Raw genomic sequence first — 13,993 nt, 5'->3', positions numbered from 1 at the left:
ACCCTAAAATGTTTTAAATGTGGGGGATAAGGATAAAATGTTTTTTTATCCTTAGAGTGTTCAGTGTCATAATTTGAAAAGAATAATTATTGTTTATGACCTTCCTTTTAAAAATTAACATACACAGCCGGGCGCGGTGGCTCAAGCCTGTAATCCCAGCACTTTGGGAGGCCGAGACGGGTGGATCACGAGGTCAGGAGATCGAGACCATCCTGGCTAACACGGTGAAACCCCGTCTCTACTAAGAAATACAAAAAACTAGCCGGGCGAGGTGGTGGGCGCCTGTAGTCCCAGCTACTCGGGAGGCTGAGGCCGGAGAATGGCGTGAACCCGGGAGGCGGAGCTTGCAGTGAGCTGAGATCTGGCCACTGCACTCCAGCCTGGGCTACAGAGCGAGACTCCGTCTCAAAAAAAAAAAAAAAAAAAAAAAAAAAAAAATTAACATACACAATGTGAATTTTGTTTTGTTTTGGTAGATAAAGTAGAAATTATATATTCACCCTGATAACGTTGTTAGGAATTTTAACTTGTGACCACTTTACAGGAACTGCAATGAACTCCTTCTAAGGTTTAGTTTCAGTATTGACAGTGATAATGCCAAACACTGAAATGTTTGTTTACGTTCTAAGGTTTATTTTCAACTTTAGTAAAATTACTTTGTTATTTTTTATGATTTTTACTAGGCTTCTGTAGTCAACCACCTTGCTGAGGTCGCTCCAGCACTGCTAATTTTGTCTAGTACATTTCCATGTATTATAAATGAACTTGGCTTTTTATTTAATCAGCAGTTTTGTTGATGACACCTTAGTACTCATAGTTTTAAATTTGTGATATGTGGAACTGTTGTATCAGGGAATGTCTATTGATTTGTGTGTTTTAGTGTAACATTTCCTTCTCTAGTGCAGAGGGTATGGCTCAGCAGGAGTTTCTCCAAAACCTACACAAACTCCAGAACTTTTTAAACGGTCTTTTTTTTCTTTTTTTTGGAGACAGACTCTTGGTCTCTTGCCCAGTAGAGTGCAGTGGTGCAATCCTGGCTCACTGCAGCCTTAACTTCCTGGGCTCAAGTGATCCTCCCACCCCAGCTTCCCGAGTAGCTGGGACTACAGATGCGCACCACCACGCTTGGCTAATTTTTGTATTTTTTGTAGAGACAGGGTTTCACCATGTAGACCACGCTGGTCTCAAACTTGTGAGCTCAAGGGATCTGCCTGCCTCGGTCTCCCAAAGTGCTGGGGTTGCAGGTGTGAGCCACCGTGTACAGCTACAAACTTTTCTTTTTTGAGGTTTTTGATTACTAATTCACTATTTATTTATTCATTAATTTGTTCATTCATGGGATGCAGTCTCACTCTGTCACCAGGCTGGAGTGCAGTGGCATGATCTTGGCTCACTGCAACCTCTGCCTCTTGGTTTCAAGCAATTCTCCTGCCTCAGCCTCCCGAATAGCTGGGACTACAGACATGTGCCACCATGCCCAGCTAATTTTTGTATTTTTAATAGAGACAGGGTTTCACCATGTTGACCAGGACGGTCTCGATCTCTTGACCTCATGTGATCCGCCCGCCTCAACCTCCCAGAGTGCTGGGATTACAGGCTCGAGCCACCGCACACAGCCTTATTTATTTGTTATTATTTATTTATTTATTTGAGACAGAGTCTCGTTCTGTCAACCAAGCTGGAGTTCAGTGGCACAATCTCAGCTCACTGCAGCCTCTGCCTCCCTGGTTCAAGCAATTCTCCTGCCTCTCAGCCTCCTGAGTAGCTGGGATTACAGGCGTGGACCACCACGCCCGGCTAATTTTTGTATTGTTAGTAGAGACGCGGTTTGGCCATGTTGGCCAGGCTGGTCTCGAACTTCTGACCTCATATCCGCTCACCTCGGCCTCCCAAAGTGCAGGGATTGCAGGCATGAGCCACCATGCCCAACCCTCTGAACCATTATTTGTCAGTGTAATTTGGAACAACTTTTCCTTAATAACACCCCTCCCAAGAGTAGGCTTTTTTTTTTTTTTTTTTTTTTTTTTGAAAGAGAGACAGGTTCTCACTCTGTTGCCCAGACTGGAGTGCAGTGTCAGGATCATAGCTCACTGCAGCCTCGAACTCCTGGGTTCAAGCAATCTTCCTGAGTAGCTGGGACTATAGGTGTGTGCCACCATGCCCAGATAATTTTTAAAAATTTTCTGTAGAGATGGGAGTCTTGCTATGTTGCCCAAACTGGTCTTGAACTCCATGATGAGCCAGGCTCACACCTGTAATCCCAACACTTGGGGAGGTCGAGGCAGGAGGATCACTTGAGGCTAGAAGTTCAAGACCTGCCTAGGCAACATAGTGAGAATCCACCTCTGCAAAAAGTAAAAAAATTAGGAAAGTGTGGTAGTGCAAACCCATAGTCCCAGCTACTTGGGAGGCTGAGGTAGGAGGATCACTTGATTCCAGAGTTGAAGGCTGCAGTGAGCTATGGTCTTGACACTGCACTCTAGCCTGGGCAACACAGCAAGATGCTCTCTCAAAAAATAAATAGACCGGGCACGGTGGCTCACGCCTGTAATCCCGGCACTTTGGGAGGTCAAGGTGTGGGGGATCCCTTGAGCTCAAGAGTTCAAGGCTAGCCTTAGCAACATGGCAAAACCCCCGTCTCTACAAAAAAGTACAAAAATTAACTAGGCGTGGTGATGTGTGCCTGTAGTCCCAGCTACTGGGGAGATTGAGGTGGGAGGACTGCCTGAGCCTGATAGATGAAAAGTTGCAGTGAACAGAGATAACGCCACTGCACTCCAGTCTGGGTGACAGAGCAAGACTCTCTCCAATAAACATAACATAACATAACATAACATAACATAACATAACATAACATAACATAAACTTTCCCTGAATAACTGTAGTCATGCCAAATGCTCATCCACAGCCCCATAACTTGTGCTTGTGCTTTCTAGCCTTGTTTACTCCTCCATATATGAAAAAAAAAAAATGCTTGTTAGTTTGTGTCTCTTGGACATTTTCAGATCTTGTAATTGGAACATTCGCTCTATTATAATAGTCCTTTTGAATAAAATCTTTCCTTCTCTAAGTCTGAATTTGTCATTTACAGTGGTAAATGTCTTAATTGTTCTGAGATAAATTATGTATATTCTCATTGTGGCAGAGGGCTTAATACATATTCAGTAGGTGAAAGTGGTTCCTGGGGCCAGGCATGGTGGCTCACGCCTGTAATCCCAGCACTTTGGGAGGCTGAGGCGGGTGGATCACTTCAGGTCAGGAGTTCGAGACCAGCCTGAGCAACATGGTGACACTTCATCTCTACTAAAGGACGTGGTGGAGGGCGCCTGTAATCCCAGCTACTCGGGAGGCTGAGACAGGAGAATTGCTTGAACCCGGGAGGCCGAGGTTGCAGTGAGCAGAGAGCATGCCACTGCACTCCATCCTGGGCGAGAGAGCGCGACTCCAGCTCAAAAAAAAAGTATAGGCGTTTGAGGTTGTCATCTCGTACGGAATAGAAAATAGTATTTAAAAAGGGCAATGCAATTTATATATATATTTTAAAAGTTATTGCTAATTTCAGGGCTTTTAAGTTACTTAATTTTAATCGCAGAAACTTTCCAGGATGCCATCACCGCTCCGTGTCGACCCACATTCCCAGACTCCTGGGCTGCTTCAGCGTCAATAACATTACTGGGTAAACGCGCTAGCAAAAAATGGTTTCAACATAAACCGTTTCCATTCTAAGAGGAAAGCAGTTTGGTTTCCAAAATAACCTACACAACTGTACCTTTAACTTGAAACCTTTTGAAACACCTACGCCGTTCCACATGACACTACAGACTAAAGGCTCTGGGCGCTGGGCGCTGGGCAGTGGGCGTCACACGAAATCGCAGACCCTAGCGTGTCCCGGCCCGGCCCGCCCCGCCTCTCCCCCGAGAACCTCCCAGGCCGTCCCTCCCCCCGGTTCCTCCCCGCCCTTCCCCGGTGGCTCCTCCCCGGCCCGCCCCCGGGTCCCTCCCACTCGGCCACTCCCCGCCCTTCCCCGGTGGCTCCTCCTAGTTCCTTCCCCGGGGTCTCTGCCCCGGGGCCCCTGCCCCAGCCCCAGCCCCAGCCCGGCTCTCTCAACGCCCCGCCCTTTTCCGGTTCCGCCCACCTCGGACCCCGCCCCAGGCCACTGGGTCGCTTCCCTCCGCGCAGTTGCCCCCAGACCCGGAAGTGGATCGTGCGGAGCAAGCATCACACCATGGCGTATGAGTGTTCCTCTGTGTAGAGTCAACCTGAGCCTCGCCGTCCCCCGTTCGCACACCCGATGCCCGGGGTTTGCTACGGACTTAACATCTCCGCACCGCACCCTCCACCTCAGGTAAATAGGCCTTGCGGTGTGGGCCCGGAGACGCTTCCTTTTGGGTTAAAGTCGCCCTGAGGCTGGTCCCTGCCCCCGGTCTTTCTGCCTCGGGCCAAGTAAACATGGCCTTTCCCGGTTTTTTAAACGTTTAAGCAGGATTTTCCTGCTTAAAATCCTTTACTGACGCCTCCTCCCGCCCAGCATCGCTTAAAGTCCTCACCGCCTGCCCTGGGCGCCTCCCAGCCTCGCTCTCGTCGGCCCCTGGAGCGCAGCGCCGCAGCCCCAGTCCCGGGGAGGCCGCGCCTCTGCTTGATCCTGGAATCCTGCAGATCCCACCCGTGTCCTAAGGCGTCGTCGCCCCCCGCCTCCCTCTTCCTCGTGTCGGGCCCTGCTGCTCCCCAGGCCTCCCCTTCGCAGTCACCGCTTCCCTTGAGCCCTTGTTGGGGAGGTGCCCGGGGCCTGTCCTGTGATACCCCATGTTTTTGCCTGCCCAGCTCCACCCCCTGGAAAATGTACTCCTCCGACATGCAGACATCCTACTCCAAACCCTCCAGTGAATGTGTGGCCCCAGGGAATCAGGAGAGAGACAAAGAGCGACTGAGAGAAGATGGAAAAACCAAGAAAGAGAAAAAGAAAAATGAGGGAGACCTATAAACAGATAGCAAAGTGGAGGATGGGTGAGGGATTTGCAAAGAGACAGAGTGAAAGAAGCAGTCAAGAAAGTAGCAGGGGCAGAAAAGCAATTGGCGAAATGTAGAGAAAAGCTCGATGTCCACAAATGAAGGACCACAAGATAAGGAGACGGACAGCAAAGAAGGAGTCTCCTCAGACAAGAGAGTGAGAGGCGAAGAGATTGGGAGCCAGGACAGACAGAGCAGCGTGGTGCTGGGACAGCAGGAGGGGACAGCCGGTGACAAGGCGAGCAGAGGGAGGACTTCAACACGGGGAGGCCTCGGTCTGGGAGTGCCAGATAGCGAGGATAAGCGGGTGTAACAGGGAAGAGGGAATTTAACAGGGAGAGCAGAGGAGGCGCAGAGATGGGGTAAGAAAGAGGCAGAAATAGTTGGAGACTGGGACGATGAAAAGATTGGAAAGAAAGCGCCACAAGAGTTGAAACAAATTGCAAGAATGGAGTAGAACAGATATAAGGGGGGAAAACAAAGAAGGGAGAAACAGCAGAAGAAAAAAGAGCCACAAAATCAGAATTCTAGGGGGAAAATAAAAGGGGGAAAAGAAGGGCTGGAGAGACAGGGTGAAAGTGAGAGGTACAAAATGGGGGGAGAGGAACACATAGTTACAAAGAGGGGCGCCCTGGGGCCAGATGAGAGGTAAGTTGAGATTGGATATGACAATTTGATTTCTCTATTTATAATGTGTTACATTTAAATTGTAACCTTACTGTTTCAATTCTACATGTAGGGATGAGAATTACAAAGCTCTGTAAAAGGTTTGTGCATTTTATAATTATAGCATCAGAGGCTAGCTTTCATTTGCCCATGCTGTTCAGCCACTGGGCGGTGACTTGCCTCATTCGGTTGTGGGTCTCCCTCTTCCTGTTTCCTAGGATGGGGTAGGGTGTGGGGCAGTGAAGAGGGGCAAGGCGTGACTGACTGTCACTGCCTGGTGCCTTGTATTTACCTTTCATCTCACAGTTCATGTTGAAGGTTGAGATAAAGCTTATCTAATTCAGTCTCTTTTTCTATATGTAATTATTGCTGAAGTAAGCTTTTGTGGAATCCTATATTGGCTCATGTCATTCTTTTCTAAATGTGATATATTTTCAATTTTTTCCCTTTGTAGAATTCCATATATAGTTAAATAATATATACATATTAAATAATATATATATATTCAAAATGGTTTCCATTCGAAGTTAATTGTGTTGAGTTCAGATTGAGGTCTGCACGCTTTCTACTCTTTATCACATACTGGGAATACTCTTTGGTAGTCAGTAGGTAATTTTATTCATATTTATTTATTTTTGAGACAGAGTCTCACTCTGTCACGCGGGCTGGAGGGCAGTGGCATGATCTCAGCTCACTGCAACCTCTGTCTCCCAGGTTCAAGCAATTCTCCTGCCTCAGCCTCCTGAGTAGCTGGGATTACAGGTGTGCGCCACCATGCCTGGCTAATTTTTTGTATTTTTAGTAGAGACAGGATTTCACCATGTTGGCCAGGCTGCTCTCAACCTCCTGACCTCAAGTGATCCACCTGTCTTGGCCTCCCAAAGTTCTGGGATTACAGGCGTGAGCCACCGTGCCTGCCCTTATTTATTTATTTATTTTGAGATGGAGTCTTACTCTGTCGCCCAGGCTGGAGTGCACTGGTGTGACCTTGGCTCACTGCCACCTCCACCTCCCAGGTTCAAGCAATTCTCCTGCCTCTGCCTCCCAAGTAGCTGGAATTACAGGCACCTGCCACCACACCTGGCTAATTTTTGTATTTTTAGTAGAGATAGGGTTTCATTATATTGGCCAGGCTGGTCTCGAACTCCTAATCTCAAGTGATCCCTCCCAAAGTGCTGGGATTACAGGCATAAGCCACTGCGCCGGCCATCAGTAGGAATTTTAGATGGTGTCAACGTGTATTTGGTAAAGATATCAATGACTTTTTTTTTTTTTAAACCTTAACATGAGAACATATTAACTTATTTGGTTTTTTTTTTTTTTGAGACGGAGTCTCACTCCATCGCCATTTTTTGTATTTTTAGCAGAGACACGATTTCACCATGTTAGCCAGGATGATCTCAATCTCCTGACCTCGTGATCCACCCGCCTCAGCCTCCCAAGTGCTGGGATTACAGGCATGAGCCACTGTGCCCGGCTAACTAATTTGTTACTAGTCCGTTTTCTTCCCTTATGTCATCTGTTAAAATAGTGACCTGTGAACTACTAAGTGGATGTCCCCCTCAAGTCCCTTTTGTCAGTTCTATTTTCTGTAAATGTGGAAGGATGGGCCGGATTGCCTCAAAACTTTATTCCAGCAGAGCTTATGTGTTCATGAAAAAATTTGCTGAGAGAGTTCATTTCTACAGCTGACAGTCTTTCACTGTTTTCAACACCAATAGCCATGTTTTCACAGTTCTGCGTTTCATAAGTATGTTGTGTGTTTCTCGAAAAGAGGAATTAAATGTTTGGGATCAGTGTGATAAAGCCGTGAAGGAGAAGTTTCTTTTGCCAAGGTATATGAAAGAAGAGCCTGGAATTTTCCAGGGAGGTGTGAGAAAGTCTAGTGTTTCCCATTGGCCCTTCGAGGCTGTCGTAGAGTCAGATACATCTTCTAATTCAACTTCGATGACTTGGTGAAACGTCTCCCCCTCTAGCCCTCAGTAAACCCACCTGCAACATGAAGGTGAGAGACTCAGTAATATACCTCAGTCTGAGCAACACTGACCCCCTTAATGTTTGGCAAAATTGGGTGTCCATCTGTGTTTTGCAGTTCTTCTAGGAAGTGGGGAGTGCCCACTGCAATTAAAAATTTAAATGGGACTCAGTCCTTTAAAATTTAAAACAAAACAAAACTAAAACCACAAGGATGGAAGCCAGGGCATAGACTCAGAGTCAGAGCATCTTCAGAGGCCTTTCTCTGCATTAGAGTTATGGCTAAATCTAAAACAGTCATGTCAGTCCCTGGCAGGGAACCCTCCACCGGCTTCCCGTGTTCCCCAGGACAAAAGCCCAACTCCTCACTGTGGCTCCACAGCCCTGTATCCAGGGCCCCTGCCAGTGTCCAGCCTCCTCCTGGGAGCTTGCCCTCCTCTCCCGACTCCCTCTGCCCCAGTCACATTTGCTTTTCTCTTTTCCCAAACATCAGAACCCTTCCTGTCTCAGTGTTTGCCCCTCCTCTTACCCTATGTCCCCAAATCATCACAGCTCCGTCCCTTTCTTCTCCTTCGGGTCTAGCCTCAGAGCTGTCTCCTGCCCCCTTGCACCCCCATCTGAAGTTTTCTCTGCATCTCTGTCTATCATGTTACTCAGGTTTCACTGTCTCTGCATCCATCACCACATCGGACACTTTTCTGCGTGGATTATCTTGAGTGTTTTGTGTCGCCCTCCGTTGGAGGATGCAGTCTCCATCTTGGCCACAGGACGACTCTAGCACCTCCGGGGTGGTGATTCAGATGCTGGGGCTGGGGTCGGGCTGAGGAGTCCTCAGGGAAGACCAAAAGGATAGGGCGGGTAGTGAGGATGGTCCCATATTCTGGAAATTTCATCTGTAATTGGTCTAAACCTCCTGTGGCTATTTATTCCAGTCTATACAAGAGCAGAAGGCATGGCCGGGCACGGTGGCTCACACCTGTAATCCCAGCACTTTGAGAGGCTGAGGCGGGCGGATCACTAAGTCAAGAGATTGAGACCGTCCTGGCTGACACGGTGAAACCCTGTCTCTAGTAAAAATACAAAAACTTAGCCGGGTGTGGTGGCGGACGCCTGCAGTCCCAGCTACTCGGGAGGCTGAGGCAGGAGAATGGCGTGAACCCGGGAGGCAGAGCTTGCAGTGAGCTGAGATCACGCTACCGCACTCCAGCCTGGGTGACAGAGCAAGACTCTGTCTCAAAAAAAAAAAAGAAAAAAAAAAGAAAAAGAGCAGAAGGCCTCACTGAGGCCTGAAAAGCCCCGCAGACCCTGTGTCCTCAGCCAGTGCCGAGGCGTCCCCACTGCCTTACTCCAGCTCCCGGGTCTCCCACACTCTGCACATCACCAGGGCCCAGTGGCCATCCTGGGCAGGGGCTTTGCCTTCCAGCAGGTGATGTCCTCAGAGTCAGGGGTCCTGGATTCCCTTCAGGAAGGGCAGCGAGAAGTTCAGAAGCTAAATGGGCCATGAAGAAGCCACTCCCTAAACAGCAGGGGGATTTTGCAGGTGACTGTGAGTAGAGAGACAGCGGGACAATGGCATCCTCCCTCATGAGATCTGGGGCCTCTCTTTTTCTTGGACATCCTCCATCAGCTCAGTCCGGCTGATCTTCACCTGCCTTTAAACTGGACTCCATGGTGTCCCCAAATCGCTGGCAACTCCTTCCAGCAGGGCCAACTTCTAGAATCTACACTCGAGGCCCCACTGTCCTGCAAATAGCCGTTGGTGTCCATTCCTGCCACATCGCTTGTGTCCAGAGGCCTTTCCATCCAGTGTGCTCCTCAGGCTGGAAGAGAAGTAGAAAAATGGGGCAAGTGAAGAAGTACTTAGAGGTGTCAAGTGAGGCATGGAAGCGAGGCTGAGCCTCTGGAGGAGCTGGATGAATGCGCATGCACCCGGCCCATGCGTGGCTGCGGGCTCACGGGGTGTGTGGCACACTTGGAAAGAAGTCTTAGGTCTGGCTAAGTGGATTTTGGGGTGGTTGTGGGGCTGCAGGATCATTTTGTAACGCCCTGATGTCTCAGCTCAGGTTACCTGGGAAACAGATGCTGACACAGAGATTTGCACCAGGAGTTTAACTGGGAAACTCATCACGGTGAAGAGGACTGAAGGCCGTGGCATCATGCAGAGAAACATCCTGAAGTGTACTTAGAACCAGGGCCGAAGCTGAGCCCGTAGGGAGCTTCAGCCGCAGGAGGATGGGTAGCTTGGCCTGGGTGTGGATCCCAGAGCTGCTCCACAGCATCCGCTCCACAGGGTGATTTCTGCGGAGGCTTTGGGAAGTGCAGAAACGCTCCTGAAACCCATAGAGGAAAGATAGGAGGAATCGCAGATGATTTTCTGGGTTGCCTTTGGCATTCGGGGTATTTCCAGTTGCAAGTCAATAGACTTTCAGTTGCGTTTCTGAGGATGAAATGATCATTTGGAGTGTTTCCTTTTATGGTGCTGGAGTCTAATTGGGGCATTGCATCATGAGAGACATCTCTGTTTTATTGGTAGGTTTTAGTGGTATTTCCATGTGGGGTGGAGTCACTATGAGTAGAAATATGTTGTCCTGGGTCAGCGAGTCCCTGGCGTGTTTGTGTATATTATTCCATGAGTGTCTGGGGCTTGTGAGATTTCATAACAGGGCTTCTGGATCTTTATGAAGTATCTGGGGAATGTGGGATCTTTATGAAGTATATGAGGAGTGTGGGAGTTTATAAGCATATCTGGGTCCAGAAGGGCAACGCAGGGCCTAAGAATCAGGCGCAGATGGCCTTCATTAGGGAGGGTTTGTTGTGGGGGCATCTATGGGTGCGACTCAAGAGGGAGTGGTTGTCAGGGTCCCAGAGCAGGGGAAAGATTTCTCCAAGAATCAGGGCGAAAATAGCACACTGAGCTGCAGCCCAAAGACTTCCACTGGGACTGTCCTTGGGAAGATAGAGCTGCCACATTCTTGCTGCCAGGCCAGTGGCCTCTCCCTGTTTATTCCAAGATCACAGAGTCACAGGGCAGCTGGGGAGCTGAGGGGCAAGGTCCTTGAGACCGGCTGTGGAACACGGATCTTTCTCCAGTGCAGAGGGTCCACGGGGCCCTGGGAAGGGAGCTGGAGGATTACAGCCCTGGTCATGGCAGGGAGACTCAGGAACCAGAGCGGCGAGGAGCTGTGTTCATCCCCACAGGGTGCCCCTCTGCTCAGGAATTTGTGCAGTAGAATGGGGTGAGCTCATGGGGTCACATTTAGGGAAAGGAGTCTTTCTGTCCGCCCAACACACATCTCACCCTATGCACACACTTCTCCCTTTCCCCACTGTCCTCTCCAAGAGGGGAAACTAATGTTTCCCCAGGTGGGTGACTGAGGAAGAGGAGGGGCTGGTCTGTTTGTGTCTCTCCTTTCTCCCCTCCCTCAAGTGTTCTGCCTGCCTTTCTGCTGCTCTGTTCAGACTCTCACTTCCTGCATGTCTACGGTCAGTTTGTCCCACACAAGACCCAAGGATTTGGGTCCGAATAATATTCAAGCCAACATCATTGGCAAGTGAGAAATCTTAGACCCCAGGACCTTTTTTCTATGTAGGGGTCTGGGCACAGAGAGGTCTCTCTTCTTTTTGCAGAGTTTAGGGTCTTTTATTGGCCAAGTGGGTCTGCTCAGCCTCAGACAACGATCCCATAGTCAGCCAGATGTGTTTCGGGGTGAACTTACACTCGCCCTTCCACCTGTTGGGCAAGCAGAGTGTCTCCATGAAGGGTCCTTGGCTCTGCCCCTCAGCTGGTCCTGCTCAGCTCTCTTCTCACAATAAAGATCACCCCAAGGACAAACAAGTCCCCTGCATACATCAGTCTCCCAATGTGAAGGCCATAAAAATGGCCTAATATTTATTAATTAATTAATTCATTCATTCATTTTGAGACGGAGTCTCGTTCTGTCTCCCAGGCTGGAGTGCAGTGGTGCGATGTCAGCTGACTGCAACCTCTGTCTCCCGGGTTCAAGCAATTCTCCTGCCTCAGCCTCCCGAGTAGCTGGGTCTACAGACATGAGCCACCACTCCTGGGTCATTTTTTTGTATTTTTAGTAGAGATGGAGTTTCATCATGTTGGTCAGGCTGGTCTTGAACTCCTGACTTCATATGATCTGCCCACCTCAGCATCCCAAAGTGCTGGGATTACAAGCATAAGTCACCGCGCCTGGCCATATGTCATTTATTTTTAATTATTTACTTATTATTTAATTTTTACTACACCCCCATTTTAGCAATACTAATATTTCATTTAATGTTGCTATTATTATTTACTGTTATTGAGACAGAGGCTTTGTCTGTTAGACACTGATCTCATGTAACGGGATTCTTTTATAATTGTGCTTAGGATTCCACGGGAGACGAGTGAATAAACGACTGAACAGGGTGCATAAACAGACAATTTATATATTCATTAGATTAAGGCATTTTGTATTCCTCATCCGTTATGCAAAGCAAAGACTAGATACTGTGGAGTCATCTCTCATGAGAACAAACCAGCAGACAGCTGGGAAGCACACCAGCCACCAACTGGGAGTATTAAAAAGAGCAGTCCAGTCTCCAAATCAAGCAGAGGGTTCAAATCATAGAAAAGTTACAGAGCCACCGGGTCTCAGAGTTTCCCACCGGAACCCTGGGACTCGCTACCAATCCCATGGGCGCGCCTGGAGATTTTAACGTCTGGTGGGATGGTGGATTCCTAGTGTGGCTGGACGGGGTGGAGTGCCCTGAAAGGCAGGTTTGAATGCTCTCCTGCAGGTGAGAAAACTGGAAACGGATTCTGGGTGGGGGCTGTGGCCAGCGAGGGGCGGGTCTTGGATAGTGGCGAGAGGCCAGGTAGGGAGGGTGAGATGGGGTCTGGGCAATGGGAAAGGAGTGGAAGAGGGTCGGGTGGGATGGTGGAAATGCTGTGGGGCGGGGCCTGGGCAGTGGGGAGGAGGCTGGGTGGGAGGGTGGAAGCCGCCGTAGGGGCGGGGCCTGGGCATTGGGAAGGGGTGGGGTGGGAAGGGTAGAAGCCACCGTGGGGGCGGGACCTGGACAGTGGCAAGGGACCAGGGTGGAAGCCACCGTGGGATGGGGTCTGGGCAGTGAGAAAGGGGTGGAAGAGGGTCGGGTGGGAGGGTGGAACTACTATGGGTGCGGGGCCTGGACAGTGGGGAGGGGGCGGGGTGAGAACGGTGGAAGCCTCCCCGGGGTGGGGTCTGGGCAATGGGAAAGGGGTGGAAGAGGGCGGGATGGGAGGGTGGAAGCTGCTATGGTGCGGTCTAGGCTGTGGGAAGCGGGCAGGGCCAGGAAAGCAGCGGGTCTGGGCTCTCTACTCCTCTGGGCCCCAGGTCATTTTCTCTCCACTAGGACTGGATCATCAGCATTGCACTGCTAAAAGAAAATTTCAGCTAATTGAAATTAGGCGGGGATGCTTCCTGCTTATTTTCAGTTAATAAGTAGGGATGCTTCCGGCTTATTTTCAGTTCAGGGATGCTACCTGCTTATTTTCAGTTAATACAACATTTCAAACAATTTAAGGCAAAAGAACAGAATTGTATTGGGCCGCTTAATTGAAGGCTAAGGTTTATTTACTCTTACATTGAAAACGATTTGGCCGGGCGCGGTGGCTCAAGCCTGTAATCCCAGCACTTTGGGAGGCCGAGACGGGCGGATCACGAGGTCAGGAGATCCAGACCATCCTGGCTAACACGGGGAAACCCCGTCTCTACTAAAAAAAACTACAAAAAACTAGCCGGGCGAGGTGGCGGGTGCCTGTAGTCCCAGGTACTTGGGAGGCTGAGGCAGGAGAATGGCGTGAGCCCGGGAGGCGGAGCTTGCAGTGAGCCGAGATTGTGCCACTGCACTCCAGCCTAGGCCACGAGCGAGACTCTGTCTCAAATTAAAAAAAAAAAAAAAAATTAAAAAAAAAAGAAAACGATTTAAGTGAAAAACTCATTTTGTTTGCAGGTGGAGACAGGCATCCTACCTTTAAGAGGATCACAACTCATTTTAGCTCAAGGTACCAGGAGGGGTGCAGGGGCATCAGCGGATGGTCCCTGTGGGGCCGTGGTTTCACCCTGGAACTGGCAATTAGACCTGCTTAATTAATCCAGGACCTGATTTGTCTGTTTAGAGGATGAAACGAAGGTGAAATTTCTACTTGTGCTGTGTTCAGTTTCATGGTGACAACAATTAGAACATCGTTTCCATTTCTGGATGGAAGAGAGAAACTCTGGGCTTAGGTCCAGGGACGTTTCAAGGGCCCTGGACCAGGGTGTGTGGAGGAAGGGTGTCTGGTAATTTAGGTCGCCAACCATTCCCTTAAACATAA

At 49.3% G+C, this 13,993-nt stretch overlaps 1 protein-coding gene across 2 annotated transcripts in view; it reads left to right on the top strand.

Moving 5' to 3' along the window:
• Positions 1–4,085: 4,085 nt before the first annotated feature.
• ZNF160 (zinc finger protein 160) overlaps positions 4,086–13,993 on the top strand; it is a 37,949-nt gene continuing 28,041 nt past the window's right edge. For both annotated transcript variants that reach the window (XM_050771273.1, XM_050771272.1), the window contains exon 1: positions 4,086–4,345. The gene's annotated coding sequence lies outside the window, so the exon portion shown is untranslated. The remainder of the gene's footprint in view (positions 4,346–13,993) is intronic.

This window comes from Macaca thibetana, chromosome 19 (genome assembly GCF_024542745.1).
Source record: "Macaca thibetana thibetana isolate TM-01 chromosome 19, ASM2454274v1, whole genome shotgun sequence".
Taxonomy (NCBI): domain Eukaryota; kingdom Metazoa; phylum Chordata; class Mammalia; order Primates; family Cercopithecidae; genus Macaca; species Macaca thibetana.
Note: the sequence above shows the minus strand (reverse complement) of the source record. Positions and strands in the feature narration are given on the sequence as shown.